Source organism: Triticum aestivum, chromosome 5D (genome assembly GCF_018294505.1).
Source record: "Triticum aestivum cultivar Chinese Spring chromosome 5D, IWGSC CS RefSeq v2.1, whole genome shotgun sequence".
Classification (NCBI taxonomy): Eukaryota; Viridiplantae; Streptophyta; class Magnoliopsida; order Poales; family Poaceae; genus Triticum; species Triticum aestivum.
This window is the reverse complement of record NC_057808.1, coordinates 216,219,965-216,225,494: the sequence shown is the minus strand read 5'-3', so window position 1 is coordinate 216,225,494 and position 5,530 is coordinate 216,219,965.

The following is a 5,530-nucleotide window of genomic DNA, read 5'->3' as shown; positions in this document are numbered from 1 at the left end:
AATAGCTGGCGAGACCGAGAAAACTTCTGACTTGCTTAACGTTCTTGGGAGGAGTCCAATCAAGGATAGCCTGGACTCGTTCATGGTTGACGGCAATACCATCCTTAGAGATGACATGCCCAAGATAGGTTACTTCGGGTAGCCAGAATTCACATTTGGAGAACTTGGCATATAGTTGATGCTCTCGTAGCTTTTCCAGCACAAGCCGAAGATGTTCAGCATGTTCCTCTTCGTTCTTGGAAAATACCAGGATATCATCCAGATAAACCACGATGAACTTGTCGAGGTAATCCATGAATATATAGTTAATCAGATGAGAGAAGGTGGCTGGAGCATTGGTTAAACCGAAAGACATGACGGTGTACTCGTATGAACCATATCGAGTTACGAAGGCGGTCTTTAGGATATCCTCTTCGCGAACACGGATCTAGTGGTAACCCAACCTCAAGTCGAGCTTAGAGAACACTGATGAACCCGCCAGTTGATCATATAGATCATTGATCCGAGGAAGAGGGTATTTATTCTGAATGGTAGCTTGGTTTATAGGACAGTAGTCTTGAACTAATCGGTTTGTCCCTTCTTCTTGACAAAGAGAGAAGGTGCTCCCCAAGGAGAGCAACTTGGGCGAATGAATCCTTTGCGAAGAGATTTGTCGATTTCCTCCTTAAGCTCAAGGAGTTCATGCGGCGGCATCTTGTAGGGTCGCTTGGCTATAGGAGTGGTGCCTGGTTTCAAGTCGATGATGAATTCGACAGCTCTATGTAGTGTAGCTCCTGTCTGCGTGCATCTTGTAGGGTCGCTTGAAGGCCATCACGGAACTTCTCCTGTCTGCGTGCATCAGTTGCAATGTCCTCTTCAACATAGCGAGACAAGTCCAGAAACTCCCGCTGATAAGCTTCAACAGTTTTGTTGCCTTGGGTGAGGTTGCGGAACTCACGCTTCTTCCGGTCCATGACTCCCTGAGGAATGAAGCGGGCATGAAAAGCAGCTTGGAAGTCTGGCTAGGTGATGATTGTTCCAGCTGGCAGAGTACGCCTGTGGCTGTCCCACCATTGAGCTGCGGGTCCCTTCAGGAAGAAGGAAGCAAAGGTGACATAGCTGGTAGGGGCTACATCGGCAGACTCCATCTCATAGGTGATGTCACGGAGCCAGTCATCAGCATCCAGAGGCTGAGTTGAGCTGCGGTACACAGTTGGGTTGAGGCGCATGAAATCCTGCAGAGTTACCGGGGTTGGCTGCTGGTCCATATTGGGGCGAGGAAACTGAGCCATCATATTTTCCATGAATTGGCGGTTCAGTTCGAACTGTTGGATCATACCAGCCATGTACTCAGGTGGTGGTGGGGCACTGCCACCACTACCACGACCACCTGGTCTAACCATCCTGCTAATATTTAACAGGGGTAGTTCAGCATTGAGAAATTTGCAAAGACAAGAATCATTCATGATGAAACATGCATAATGAAAGGAGCACGATAGCTACTACATAGTAGTCGGCATAACTTACAAAAGGGGTCATGCATAGAGTTCAGTACATAGACTAAAACACCATAGGCGGCACACAGGCTCGCGGGGAATGCATCTAACACTAACAAGCAAGCCTACATCAGTCCCAAGAGGTACTGTGGAGGTAGGTGTAGCCTGAAAGCTGGTAGTATCGCATCGGGAACTCCACGTCAGCAACCTGGGGTCTGCGAATACTCTGGTGCAGAACCTGACGCTCAGGTGGCAGAAGAGGACCAAGTGCGGGAGAGTAGCCTCCCACATCTGGCCAGCCGACACCCTGGGGCATCACAGTCCTGGCTGGGTAGATCGCAGAACGGGGCAGCTCTCTAGATTGGACAAAGGGGTGCAACAGCGTCAGAGCACGGTAAAGGTACTGACGGGTGGTGTACAACTCGTGGCGAAGAGCTCGGTTAGCTCGATCCAGCCCATCAGCATGCAGAACCAGGTTCTGATGGTAGAAGGGCTCTCGGGTGACAGTGGAGTAGGCAGCAGTATAGTATCCCTTCGCACCAACATCAGATGCGATAGCAATGTGCCTGAAAGGGGAGGTTTCCAACTCCCGATACTCTCCACGAAGACGTGTCAGAGCAGCATAAGCGGCATCATGGACAGCCATATCGATGGTCACTCCAACACCATGAGCGGTGTGCAGCACAGTAGTGGAGTCATACTCCCGCGAGTAGAGGTGGACGATGGCACGGTACTGCTCCTGGTTAAAGTCCTGGTACTCCTCGTAGACGGTGTACTCAGGGTGCCAGCGATAACCCAGATAGGTCATCATCTCAGCTAGCACAGCAGGTGATCCCGAGGCACCAATGGCCGTCGTGTGGCGCACGACCTGCCTCGTCGGTTCCATCTGAAAGCAAAGATGTTTCAAAGGAGTCAAATGACAGTGTGTGAATTGTTCAAAATACTATTCTAAGAAATAACTATGGCTTATCCAACTTTGGGGTGAATGCGGTCACGGGATCCTAGTGTTAGAGTTAGTAAATTCGTTTAACCCGAGTAGAAGAGAGTTCAGAGTCCGAGAGTAAAGGTCGAGGAGTAAAAGATCCTAGTACCACCCAATGGTGACGTGGGCCCGTAAGACACACAGCCATGTTAGTAAAAGTTTTGTAATGTCTAGACTCAACTTCGGCCAAGGAGTGTAGAAAGGGGGATTCCTACAGGCAGTCGGCTCTAATACCAACTTGTGACGCCCCCGATTCAATCGTACACTAATCATGCACGCAAACGTGTACGATCAAGATCAGGGACTCACGGGAAGATATCACAACACAACTCTACAACATAAATAAGTCATACAAGCATCATAATACAAGCCAGGGGCCTCGAGGGCTCGAATACAAGTGCTCGATCATAGACGAGTCAGTGGAAGCAACAATATCTGAGTACAGACATAAGTTAAACAAGTTTGCCTTAAGAAGGCTAGCACAAACTGGGATACAGATCGAATGAGGCGCATGTCTCCTGCCTGGGATCCTCCTAACTACTCCTGGTCGTCGTCAGCGGGCTGCACGTAGTAGTAGGCACCTCCAGTGTCGTAGGAGTCGTCGTCGACGGTGGCGTCTGGCTCCTGGACTCCAGAATCTGGTTGCGACAACCAGGTAGGAAGGAAAGGGGGAAAAGAGGGAGAAAAGCAACCGTGAGAACTCATCCAAAGTACTCGCAAGTAAGGAGCTACACTACATATGCATGGGTATATGTGTAAAGGACCATATCAGTGGACTGAACTGCAGAATGCCAGAATAAGGGGGGGTAGCTAGTCCTGTCGAAGACTACGCTTCTGGCAGCCTCTATCTTGCAGCATATAGAAGAGAGTAGATTGAATTCCTCCAAGTAGCATCGCATAGCATAATCCTACCCGGCGATCCCCTCCTCGTCGCCCTGTTAGAGAGCAATCACCGGGTTGTATCTGGCACTTGGAAGGGTGTGTTTTATTAAATATCCGATTCTAGTTGTCATAAGGTCAAGGTACAACTCCGGGTGGTCCTTTTACTGAGGGACACGGCTATTCGAATAGATAAACTTCCCTGCAGGGGTGCACCACATAACCCAACAGGCTCGATCCCATTTGGCCGGACACACTTTTCTGGGTCAAGCCCGGCCGCGGAAGATCAACACATCGCAGCCCCACCTAGGCACAACAGAGAGGTCAGCACGCCGGTCTAAATCCTATGCGCGCAGGGGTCTGGGCCCATCGCCCATTGCACACCTGCACGTTGCGTACGCGGCCGGAAGCAGACCTAGCCTAGTGGCGTTCCAGTCCAATCCGGCGTGCGCCGCTCAGTCGCTGACGTCACGAAGGCTTCGGCTGATACCACGACGTCGAGTGCCCATAACTGTTCCCGCGTAGTTGGTTTGTGCGTATAGACCAAATGGCCAGACTCAGATCAAATACCAAGGACTCGTTAAGCGTGTTATTTTGAAGTAACCGCGGACGCCGTCCAGGGCCAGGCCCACCTCTCGCCTAGGTGGTCTCAACCTGCCCTGTCGCTCTGCCACAAGATCCACTAGCCAGTACTCCTACGAGCCGACCTGACTTTAGTCACCACAGGTGTCATGTATAGAGTATATAAGTATATACCCGTGATCACCGCCCAAGTGATCACGGCCCGATAGTATAGCACAACATACGGACAAGAATGTGGGGCCACTGATGGAAAACTAGCATCCTATACTAAGCATGTAGGATTGTAGGTAAAGGTAACAACAGTAGTAGCAAGGATAGGCTATGCATCAGGATAGGATTAACGGAAAGCAGTAACATGCTATACTACTCTAATGCAAGCAGTATAGAGAAGAATAGGCGATATCTGGTGATCAAGGGGGGGCTTGCCTGGTTGCTCTGGCAAGAAGGAGGGGTCGTCAACTCCGTAGTTGAACTGGGCAGCAGCAGCGTCGGTCTCGTAGTCTACCGGAGAGAAGAGGGGGAAGAAACAGTAAATACAATGCAAACATAAGCATGACGGTGCGTGACATGACAATGAACGGTGCTAGGTGTGCCCTAACGCGGTAGTAGGTGGTACCGGCGAAGGGGGGGAACATCTGGTAAAGTATTCTCTATGTTTCGCATTTTCGGACAGATGAAACGGAGGGGGAAAGTTGCGAGTTCGATATGTTAGGGATGTGTGGCGGACGAACGGGCTGCGTATCCGGATTTGTCTCGTCGTTCTGAGCAACTTTGATGTAGAAATTATTTTCATCCGAGTTACGGATTATTTTATATGATTTACTAAAGTTTTAAATCATTTTTAGAATTTGTTTAATTAATTTAATTCAACATTATCGAGAACAGTGCATGCTGACATCATCATGACGTCAGCATGACATCAGCAGTCAACAGAGGTGTTGACTGGTCAAACTGACGTGTGGGCCAAGTGGGACCCACGTGTCATACACTGTTAGGTTAATTATGGTTTAGGTTAAATTAGTTCCTGCTTAATTAAACTAACTAATTAATTAAACATGATTAATTAACTTAATTAATTCATTAATTAATTAATTAATAATTTTAATTAATTAATTTTATTTTTATTTACTTATTTATTAAAAAAACGTTCTGGGCGGGGCCCCGTGTCATAGGCCCTGGGGGCCTTATCGGGCACACGGGCGCGGGTGGGCTCCGGGACGTGCGGGTGCGGGCGCCCAAACTGGACGCAGCCAGTCGGGGCCACGGTGAGGGGAAAAACGCGGGCGAGGCCACGGCGAGGCTACGGCGGGGCAACAGGGGATGAGTAGGGCGGCGGCCGGCGTGGAGCTCCGGCGGGAGGCAGAGGCGAGCACTGGGGCGGCGCCGGAGGGCGTGGGAAGCAACGGTCGACGGCAGGCAGGGCACGGCGAGGCTCAGGCGAGGTCGGGCAGTGGCCGAGCGCGGATGCGGGTGCAGGCAGGAGCGAGGTAGCAGAAGGGGAAGGGCGCACAGTCCAGGCGCGACGCGGGGAAGGAGGCCGCGGCCCCACGCAGCAGCAGGCGCTGGGCGCACGAGCACGCGTGCACTTCGGCGCGGGCAGGCGCGGCCAGGA